This window comes from Spea bombifrons, chromosome 1, assembly GCF_027358695.1.
Source record: "Spea bombifrons isolate aSpeBom1 chromosome 1, aSpeBom1.2.pri, whole genome shotgun sequence".
NCBI lineage: Eukaryota > Metazoa > Chordata > Amphibia > Anura > Pelobatidae > Spea > Spea bombifrons.
Window position 1 is genome coordinate 122,934,991 of NC_071087.1, and position 12,180 is coordinate 122,947,170.

General features: G+C 41.3%; 1 protein-coding gene across 1 annotated transcript in view; it reads left to right on the forward strand.

Moving 5' to 3' along the window:
- The window catches only part of TMEM132D (transmembrane protein 132D), a 354,799-nt gene that overhangs the window by 106,930 nt on the left and 235,689 nt on the right, over positions 1 to 12,180 (forward strand). The window lies entirely within an intron of this gene.

A 12,180-nucleotide genomic window follows, 5' to 3' on the forward strand; every position in this document is an offset into this window, starting at 1 on the left:
TCATTTCAAACATGAGGTTAGGTAATTCATTTGCATGATTTTGTATTACCTTTATTATAGTTGCAGCTTGTGTATATATTCAACCTTTGATATTTATTCTCACTAGTACAACTTTTATAAACAGAGAATAGAAAAGCATATACTGTGCATATGTTTTCCTAATTATCTATTACAATTAGTAAAGATCTATTTAAAATTGTGTGGATTGTGGATAGCAGAAATTTTCAACTCCAAAACGGTGGTTGCTATTTCGAAAACACCACCTTTAATAAATTTTTGCACCAGAATCACCTTTTATACCTAAACACCAATGTATTGCAAAGCTGCAAATTTGCACTGATGCTGGGAATGACAAATGACATTCTTTATACAGTGTAGTAACCTAGGTATTTCTACTTTCAGTTACCCATTGAAACAGAATGTAATTCTGTGCCACATGAGTTAGGCACTGTAATGGAACCCCCAAAAACAGCAGGGGGAACCACCACCTGCCTTACGGCTTTCACGTTGACATTAAGAAGTGTGTGGGTGTGCAAGGGTTAAAGAAGACATCAACCCACAGGCTCACTCGCCGCTCCCCCAGCAGGGCCAAGAGCAACTACGCCTTAACCCCAAACCTGCTCACTCCACAACCTCAAAACATTTTTGTGTCACCAACAAGTTCTATTTAAGGTTTTAAAAATGCCTAAGAATGCTTTGGCAACCCTCTGAACTCCCCAAACTCTATAAAATCACAATTTGGTCAAAAAACTTCCAAATTATAAAAAGCGGTGGGTTCCAAAGATCTTGTGGATCCTATGGATACCCTGCTCCAATTCATCCTATGTAATTGTGAGATACATATCTTGTTTCCAGAATCTATGAATAGCGCAAATATACAGAGAGGCTATGCATTTAAATTCAAAGATAAAATAAATAAATAAAGTGACAACATCTACTGTATCTACCCATAAATGCTGGTATATCATAATACTGTAATTTGCTTACCTTACATTTCCCTGGTGCTTACATACAAAAAATAATACAAAATAGTCTTAATATGAACAAGGATAAAACACAGAAAACGTGTTTTGTCATAACTCCCTTCACTCTATACTGTTCTATACAGCGGCAGAGCTGGGAGACAGAGGCCTCGCCCTCCCACCGCAGGACTCCTGAAAGGTAAGTGAACAAAGGGGGAGAGGGTAGATAGGGAGAAGGGAGAAGCAAGTGAGAAGGGATAGATAGGGTAGAAGGGAGTGAGATGGGGGGGTTAGGGGGTAGATAGGGCAGAAGGGGGTGAGAAGGGGTAGATAGGGCAGAAGGGAGTGAGAAGGGGTGAATAGGGCAGAAGGGAGTGAGAAGGAGGTAGATAGGGTAGAAGGGGGTAGACAGGGCAGAAGGGAGTGAGAATGGGTAGATAGTGAGAATGAAGGGTGAGGGGGTAGATAGTGAGAAGGGAGGGAGAGGGAGTAGATTGTGAGAAGGGAGGGAGAGGGGGTAGATAGGGAGAGGGGGGTTAGATAGTGAGAAGGAAGGGAGAGGGGGGTAGATAGTGGGAAGGGAGGGAGAGGGGATAGATAGTGAGAAGGGAGGGAGAGGGGGGTAGATAATGAGAAGGGAAGGAGAGGGGGTAGATAGGGAGAGGGGGGTAGATAGTGAGAAGGGAGGGAGAGGGGGGTAGATAGGGAGGGGGATAGATGGTGAGAAGGGAGGGAGAGGGGATAGATAGGGAGGGGGGGTAGATAGTGAGAAGGGAGGGAGAGGGGGGTAGATAGGGAGACAGGGTAGAAAAGGGGGAAAGGTAGATAGTGAGAACGAGGGTAGTAAGTATATTGGAATAAAACAGTGAGAATGAGTGAGAGAATAAATTAATGTGTGGATGCATTGTGAGAATGAGTGAGAGAATGAATGTGTGGATGAATTGTCTGGATGAGGGAGATAATTAATGAGTTTGTGAGAATGCATTAATGAACAGTGAGAATGAGTGAGAGAATAAATGAATGTGTGGAAAATTTGTGTAAATGAGTGAGAGAATAAATGAATGTGTGGATGCATTGTGAGAATGAGTGAGAGAATGAATGAATGTGTGGATGAATTGTCTGAATGAGGGAGATAATTAATGAGTTTGTGAGAATGCATTAATGAACAGTGAGAATGAGTGAGAGAATAAATGAATGTGTGGAAAATTTGTGTGAATGAGTGAGAGAATAAATGATTGTGGGAATTACGTGAATAAAAGTGTGAGTGACTGTAAAAGTGTTTGTGTGTATGATAGATGTATAATTGATTTGTGGAAAGGCAAAGATGGCACAAGCAGGGTGTTTGAGCCTTGGGGACCAAGATGACACAGGCAGGGTGGTTATGGGACAAAGATGGCACAGGCCGGGCTGTTTGGGGACAAAGTTGACTCATGCTAGGCTGTTTGGGGACAAAGATGGCAGGTCCTATGTGTGTAATCTGGGTGCTGGTCAGGTTCTATGTGGGCAGTGTGGATGCCATGGCTGGCTTTGGGTTGTGCAACCTATCATCTATGCCTGTAGTTTTTTTACCTTTATCGCTGAGTGATTTCCAGTTGATCTATACCAGGCAATGTTATGTTTCCATACATTATTATTGTATACTTGCAAATACGGGATTTGTATGTCTGATTCTATGTCTCCAGCAGAGGAGTATCTAGGGTATGCACCTATGGCATGAGTATGGCATGAGTTGTCTGAATGAGGGAGAGCATGAGTTAATGTGTGGATGAATTGTCTGAATGAGGGAGAGCATGAGTTAATATGGGGATGAGTTGTCTGAATGAGGGAGAGCATGAGTTAATGTGTGGATGAATTGTCTGAATGAGGGAGAGCATGAGTTAATGTGTGGATTCATTGAGTGAATGAGGGAGAGCATGAGTTAATATGTGAATGTATTGTCTGAATGAGGGAGAGCATGAGTTGTCTGAATGAGGGAGAGCATGAGTTAATATGGGGATGAGTTGTCTGAATGAGGGAGAGCATGAGTTAATATGTGGATGAATTGTCTGACTGAGGGAGAGCATTAGTTAATGTGTGGATGAATTTAGGGCTGCAACTAACGATTATTTTCATAATCGATTAGTTGGCTGATTATTTTGTCGATTAATTGATTAATCGGATAAAAAAAATGAATGTAAATTTTTCATTTATTTAAAATAATTTAATAAACAAATGATGTTAAATACAAACAGGAGAATATGCCCAGGCTTGCCACGCTGCCTCCCACACATACCACTCCACGCTGCCTCCCACACATACCACTCCACACTGCCTCCCACACATACCACTCCACGCTGCCTCCCACATATATCACTCCACGCTGCCTCCCACATATACCACTCCACGCTGCCTCCCACATATGCCACGCTGCCTCTCACATATACCACTCCACGCTGCCTCCCACATATACCACTCCACGCTGCCTCCCACATATGCCACTCCACCCCCACATATGCCACTCCACCCCCACATATGTCACTGTGCCTAATACGCCTTATACCCCCTGATACACCACTCCATCCTCCACAGACAAGCCACACTGCCTCCCAGAAATGCCACGCTGCCCTCTCCACATATGCCACTCCACTCTACCCCCATATATGCCTTATACCCCCTGATACACCACTCCGTCCTCCCCAGACATGCCACACTGTCCTCCCCACATATGCCTTATATACTGTATATGCCATATGCCTTATACCCCCAGATATGTCCCTCCGTCCTCCCCAGATATGCCTTATACCCCCCCCAATATCTCATAGTGCCCTCATAGAGTCACAGACCTGTTCACATCACACTGACTCCATACTTTTATAAATAAGTACTGGGTTAATCTTCACTGCCCCCAGGATTTAGATTCCCCTTAGTTTGCCCCCCTTTATCTCTAACTGCACCTTAAGTTAACTTTATTAAATTAATCAAATTAACTCTCAGTCCTCATCATTAAATTAACCCTAAACACCCCATTAACCATAACTACCCCTAAATTAACTCTAAATACCCCATCAAAACAACTACCCCTAAATTAACCCTAAACATCCCATTAACCATAACTGCCCCTAAATTAACCCTAAACACCCCATTAACCACAGCATCCCCTAAATTAACCCTAAAGACCCCGTCAACCACAACTGCCTCAAATTAACCCAAACGCCCCATTAACCACAGCTGCTCCTAAATTAACCCTAAACACCCTATTAACTATAACTGCCCCTAAACACCCCATTAACCATAACTGCCCCTAAATTAACCCTAAAAAGCCCATTAACCCTAACTGCCCCTAAATTAACCCCCACCTCCCCTAACTTTCAGCAGCCCAAATATTAATTTTATACTTACAGTTAGATGAGTGTCACAGCCATGTGGTTCTGGCCTTCTGGGAGAAGGAAGGGGCGGGGCCAGTTGTCACAGTGATTACAGGGAGGGACTGGTAAGTAGGAGCTGCTGCTGTGAGTCACTGAAACGGATTATGTAATGAGGGGTATTTTTAAGAGCGTTTGCTCTGAAAAAACCCTCATTTTATAATCGATAAAAATCGATTCAACTAATCGATAATGAAATTCGTTGGCAACGATTTTCATTATCGATTATTATCGATTAGTTGTTGCAGCCCTAGATGAATTGTCTGAATGAGGGAGAGCATGAGTTAATGTGTTGATGTTGTCTGAATTAAAGTGTGAATTAGTGAGTGACTGTAAAAGTGTTTGTGTGTATCATAGATGTATAATTGTGGAAGGGCAAAGATGGCACTAGCAGGTTTGAGCCTTGGGGACCAAGATGGCACAGGCAGGGTATATATGGGACAAAGATGGCACAGGCCGGACTGTTTGGGGACAAAGTTGACTTGTGGTGGGCTATTTGGGGACAAAGATTGCAAATCTTGTGTGTGTTATCTGGGTGCTGGCCAGGTTCTATGTGGGCAGTGTGGACACCATGGCTGACTTTGGGGTGTGCAACCTGTGATCTATGCCTGTAATTTAGGGGTTTTAAATATACCTTTAATGCCATGTTTTTATGTGAATTCCAATTGATCTTTACCTGCAAAGCTGGGTTTTTGTGTTATTCTGTAGATCCATATGTGCTATGCTATGTTTCCATACATTGTTTATGTATACCTGCAAATACAGGGTTAATATGTCTTATTCAGTTGATTAATACCTGCAATGCTGTTTCCATGTATTTATTTAATCTATACCTGCGATGCTACGTTTCATATATTATTGTATACCTGCAAATACAGGATTTGTATGTCTGATTCTGTTTATGTGATATATACCTTCAGTGCTGAGATCACAAGTGAATTTCAATTGATCTGGCTTTGTGTGTTGATCTATACCTGCTATCGGCAGCAGGGACTAATATTTATATATATACCGTATTTGCTCGATTATAAGACGACCCTGATTATAAGACGACCCCCCAAAATCTAAATATTAATTTAGGAAAAAAACAAAAAGCCTGAATATAAGACTACCCTATAGGAAAAAAAAGTTTTACTAGTAAATATTAATTCATGTAAACAATATTTTCATATTTAATACAAGCTATGATTGAGAAAAATATATATTTTTTTATTTCCTTTTATTTGCCAACCTGCCCCCCCAGTTATGCACATCTGCCCCCAGGGTTGCCACTCTGCCCCCAGAAATGCCTTATACCCCCTATTTGCCAGTCTGCCCCATGATGTGCCTTTTAACCCTCTATATGCCACTCTGCCTCCAGAAATGTCTTATACCCTCCTATATGCCACTCTGCCCCATGATATGCCTTTTAACCCCCTATATGCCAGAGTGGCAAATAGGGGGTATAAGGCATTTCTGGGGGTGTATATATATATATATATATATATATATATAAACTGCTAACAGCAATCACACTCCTATCAAGCCAAGGCAGCCAGTACATGCTGGAACCTGAGGATGATAGGAGTGTGAGTACAGCCTCCCTATGCCATGCTACCACCACCCTTACACATCCATACTAACACACACTCATTCACAAACCTTTAAATACTCATTCATTCCATTAATATCACTCACTCACACACACACACACACACACACACACAAACCCCCCACCCCCTTACCTGAACTGCAGATCTCTCGCTCGAAGACTTCTGCAGGGGCCCGGCTGTGACTGCAACTTCTCTGGCCCCGCCCCCAGAGGAAGGAGGGGGGAGGCAGAGTTATGTGACACTCTTCTAGCTTCCTTTTTTCCAAAGCCTGGTAAGTAGCATGGCCCCAGCGGACATTTTGAGGTCTTATTAGAAGACGACCTCGATTATAAGACGAGGGGTATTTTTCAGAGCATTTGCTCTGAAAAAACCTCGTCTTATAATCGAGCAAATACGGTATATATATATATATCTCTATGGGCAGCAGGGGCTAGTAAATGGGTTTTAAATATTTAGACAGGGGCGCAATTTCAGTGCTTGCCATAGGCGCTATTTTCAGTAGATACGCCTCTGGCCTCCAGTGCTGAGTTTACATGTGAACAATAATAATAACAATATTAACATATATATATATATATAATAATATTGTTATTTAATTTTTTTTGTCCTATTTTGGTGTGTTACTTACTTTAAATACAAGTGTTAGATTTTTTTTTTTTTTATGGTGGTGGGGGGGGGGTCATATTGGGTTTCTGCCAGGTAAATGCTGCATTTTCAGTCCAGAATTTGTTTCGGTGCATCCCTACTACTAAGCCAGACAATGAAGTGGTAGCCCTAGACCACATCAATGTTTGGCTTAGTATATAGTGATAGGAGTTATGCTGCACTATTGTCAATGTCTGCCTCAGTATAAGGTGGTAGGTTTTATGCTGTACAACCGTCAATGTCTGTCTCAGTATATATAGTAATAGGTGTTATGCTGTACCACCGTCAATGTCTGCCTCGGTATATAATAACAGTAATGCTGTACCACCTTCAGTGTCTGCACCAGTATATAACGATAGAAGCTATGCAGTTTTCAAGTGTGTGTGTGTGTGTGGGGGGGGGTGCCACATACAGGATCCGCCCCAGGTGCCAAATACTCTAGGTACGCCCCTGCATATTTATACCATAATTTAGCTTACATAAACCATGCCTCATAATTTTTTGTAATGAACATTAAAATGTGATTGAAATTCACTAGTGTTTTTACTACATACAGAAAAACAGTAAGCTTCCTTTCTTTTTCTCTTTGCAATAAAATTTGAGGTTTCAGTTAAATATTAATATTAGAATTAATATTAATCAAATTAGTATGATTTGTATTAATATTAAACACTGCTACTAATCATACACACTAACCCCTGGATTTCTCCCAGGGGGGTCCAGATATCAGTACGTATTTCTGAGCCTCCTTGGTAGTGTTCAATCAAGGAACGAGCATGGTTAAACCAATTCCACTCCAAATGCACATACCTGGGAACTCTTCAGGTATGGTAATAGAAGGGGGGGGGTACAAGTTTAACATTAAAGCAGTGGGTTCTGCTCTTGCGAAGTTACAGTATATGCCAAAGATGAGTTGATTGTAAACAAAGTAACATATGGATGTCAGTGTTCTGGAGTTCTCAATAATCAGGAGAATAGACAATTTCTCATTGCAGTGAGAAAAAGAGAGAGAGAGAATGTGAAATGGTAGAGATGCTGATGGAAAAAAGAAAAAAACCTTGAAAGAAAGTAGACGTGTGCACAAGGACTAAAATCATTCCATACAATAGTTATTGTTTCATTTTTGGCTCATTCGTTTTCAAACAAGGAATTTTGTTTCCTGTTCAGATTAAATTTGTTGCCCAAAAAAGTATTTATTTCGCCTTACCCCTGAGTCCTGTCTGTGCATTCTGTACCCTCCACCTGCCTTGTATATGACACCCCCCCACCTTATCAATAACCGTCTCCGGCTGTTTTCGTATCTCCTCTGATGTCTTTGCAGATGCAGAGACCATGCTAACAGAGAGGGGGAGGAGAAGGGGTCAGTCTGTGGTACAGTGTCCTGCTCCATAGAAGAAACCATAGGAGAAAGGGAAGGGGAGAAGCTGCTTTAAATTATAATATAATCCTTGCTTGTCTGTAGAGGTAAATTAATGCATAAATTTCATTACAAACAATAAAATGGTTAATTGTCATTTGCATATCAATTATGCTAGATTTTTATTCAATGTGATACATTTTACTTAATCTAAGGAAGATTTACTTTAATGAGAGGCAGATGGATATGTGGTACACCCTCCCAGCAGAAGAACCTTGAGGTCCACAGGACCCTTGAGATATTTTACTTTTATTTAATTTAATAATTCTAACATAATGTAAAAAAGTTTTTTTTATTCATTTTTGGTTGTTTCGTTGGGTCCCTCCTCGTTATTGGAGATTCGTGCGAAACAAGCAATTTTCAGTATTTTTGTAAAGTCTAATGGAAATTTAAAACCTGAGCATTATTGCAGACCATGTAGACCCTTTCATGGACACGGTATTTCTGATGGCATTAGCCCCTTTCAGCAGGATAATGGGGGACATGGTGTGGTTAATGAAGGACAGCAGATTTGCCAGGTGATGTGATGTGTGTAAAGCAAAACTGGTAACCATGAGGAATGGATTTTCTTGAGAATTATACAGAGTTTTAATTGTGCAATTTACAATGGTTTGTGTATTATTTGTAAATCAAAGCATATACCGTATTTGCTCGATTATAAGACGACCCTGATTATAAGACGACCCCCCAAAATCTGAATATTAACTTAGGAAAAAAAGAAAAAGCCTGAATATAAGACGACCCCAAAGGAAAAAAGTTTTACCAGTAAATGTTAATTCATGTAAACTATTTTTTTTAATAAAAGCTATGATTGAGAAAAATATTTTTTTTGTTTTTATTTCTTGTATTTTCCAACCTGTCCCCCAGTTACGCACATCTGCCCCCAGGCTTGCCACTCCAATATGGCACTGTGGCCCATGATATGCCTTTTAACCCTCTATATGCCACTGTGCCCCATGGAATGCCTTTTGACCCCCTATGTGCCACTCTGCCTCCAGAAATGCCTTATACCCCTATAACCCATTCTGGCATTTAGGGGGTTAAAATGCATATTATGGGGCAGAGTGGCATATAGGGAGGTATAAGGCATTTCAGGAGGCAGAGTGGCATTAAGGGAGTTAAAAGGCATTGTATAGAGCACTCTGCCTCCAGAAATGCCTTATACCCCTATATTCCACTCTGGCATTTAGGGGGTTAAAAGGCATATTATGGGGCAGAGTGCCATATAGGGAGGTATAAGGCATTTCAGGAGGCAGAGTGCTCTATTAAATGCCCCCTTTACGCCACTCCAGAAATGCCCTATGCCCCCATTTAACACACACACCCTATACCCCCATTTAACTAACACACACACACACACACACTCTCTCTCCCCCCCTCTCTCACCCCCCTTCCCCCTCTCTTACTGGTGCTTCCAGCCGGGGCAGCGGGTTGACGTCGCCTTCTGCTGCAGACGCAAGGAGGTGGAGTTGGCAGCGGGGGTTTGTATGCGTCCGTCGCGTATACTTTCCCCGGCTGTCAGAGATCAGAGTTCCCCGCACCGGTGCGGCACCGGTGCGGGGAGCTCTGATCTCTGACAGTCGGGGAAGGTCTACGCGACGGACGCAGACAACCCCCGCTGCTAGCCACACCTCCTTCCGGCTGCAGCGGACGTTGGCTACGCGGATCGCGTAGACGTCAACCCGCTGCCCCGGCAACACAGCAGGAAGCACCGGTAAGTGTGTGTAAGGAGGATCCAGGTCCCCTGCAGCGGTGCGGGGGATCTGGATCTTAGTCTCCTAATCAGACCTCTATTTGAGGTCTGATTAGAAGACGACCCCGATTAGAAGACGAGGGTTTTTTTTCAGAGCATTTGCTCTGAAAAAAACCTTGTCTTATAATCGCGCAAATACGGTACTTTTGACAGGTTTATGATACGATATTAGGCATATCATTACCATTTTAGAGCAGGCCTTCAATGTATCTGTAAATAGGATGAAGATTGTGTCTTTCCTAAAACTCTATTCAGGTATAAATTTATTTTAAAAATTTGGGCATAAAGGAAACACAAACAACTTGTAACAAAAAGATAATAACTTATTGATCATGCCATCAACCTGGTTTGATTACAGTAATTATATTTTAATAATTACAGTACATACTTCATTTTCAAGTTTAAAAAATGCTGCAATTCAAGAATAGACGAGAAAAAATATGGAAAGAAACTACAGGTACAAAAAGCCATTTAATATGTTTTTATTCTGTAGAAAAAATAATTTTCCAGCTGTGCATGCTTCATACATTGTATTTGCTGATTCAATGCAATCTGTTTGTTACCATGGCAATATTTTACCTACTTGAAGTACTGAGCTAGTTACTTATGACTTTTTGTGTTGTTATAGATACTACAGCCCTTCATCTTTTTTCTTCAAATAACCCCTGTTACACCTAACCTTTAATTAATACAGGAGATGATACAAAACCCCACTCAAGGGTGTCATGCAGCTCCCAAATTAAACATGATATTAGACAAATCCTTGTAGTATAACATGAAATCTATGTCTTCTCTTTTTACTACTTAACTTAGGTTTTCGAGAGAAACACAAAACACAAATTGTCCAAAAATTGTTACATCCAAGTAAAATGAAATCAATGTTCTTTTAATGTAGCAGATTCTAAAAAAAGATGTAAAAATATATTTTGCCAAAGTCTACCTGCATCTAAAAATGTAAGCAGCAGCCATCCTATGTATGGAACCTAGGGCGGGACTACTTCTCATCACTTTTCTTAGAGGTAGCTGCAGCTTGAAATTTAAATATAAATATAAATATGCCTTATTTGTTTTTATAGCATGCAGTTCTGATTATATACCAAGCCAGTTATGCATAATTTAATTTACATTGCCATAAAACAGCTTGTTAACGCTTGTGCAGTTATAGTGACAGGCTAATAATCCTAAATACTTGGAATTAACTCAGTTATAGTTAGATGAAGGATTATTAATGCTTGAAGTGATTTTAGCAAGGATTCATTGTCACGCTGCTGTGACCCACTGCCGGCAGACAGGCTGGTGCCAGCACTTAACCAGTACTTACCCAGTCCTGGCCGGTTGTGCGATTTCAGTCTTCTGCACCTGCAGAGAAACACTGTAGGCGCCTCTGTGAAGGGTGGCTGGAGGAATGGAAAGCTGGTCGCCAGCACAGATACCCGAGTCTGGTCTTGCTACTGGTGTTTGCTGATAATAATCGATAATGAAAATCGTTGCCAACAAATTTCATTATCGATTAGTTGAATCGATTTTTATCGATTATAAAATGAGGGTTTTTTTCAGAGCAAATGCACTGAAAAATACCCCTTGTTTTATAATCCATTTCATTCAGTGTGACAGACAGACAGGCTGGTGCCAGCACTTAACCAGTACTTACCCAGTCCTGGCCGGTTGTGCGATTTCAGTCTTCTGCACCTGCAGAGAAACACTGTAGGCGCCTCTGTGAAGGGTGGCTGGAGGAATGGAAAGCTGGTCGCAAGCACAGATACCCGAGTCTGGTCTTGCTACTGGTGTTTGCTGATAATAATCGATAATGAAAATCGTTGCCAACAAATTTCATTATCGATTAGTTGAATCGATTTTTATCGATTATAAAATGAGGGTTTTTTTCAGAGCAAATGCACTGAAAAATACCCCTTGTTTTATAATCCATTTCATTCAGTGTGACTCACAGCAGTTACTACTTACCAGTCCCTCCCCTCAGTCTCTCGGATGATTGGCCCCACCCTTTTATTCTCCCAGTCCCTCCCTGCAATCCCACTGACGATTGGCCCTGCCCATTTCCTATAGCGTCCACATGCTTAGCAATTCATCTAACTGTCAGTATAAATTAGTATTTGGGGCAGTTATGATTAATGGGGTGTTTATGGTTAATTTAGGGGCAGTTATGGTTGATGGGGTGTTTAGGGTTAATTTAGGGGCAGTTATGGTTAATAGGGTCTTCAAGGTTAATTTAGAGGCAGTTATGGTTGATGCGGTGTTTATGGTTAATTTAGGGGCAGTTATGGTTGATGGGGTGTTTAGGGTTAATTTAGGGGCAGTTATGGTTAATGGGATCTTCAGAGTTCACTTAGAGGCAGTTATGGTTGATGGGGTTGTTAGGGTTAATTTAGGGGCAGTTATGGTTGATGGGGTC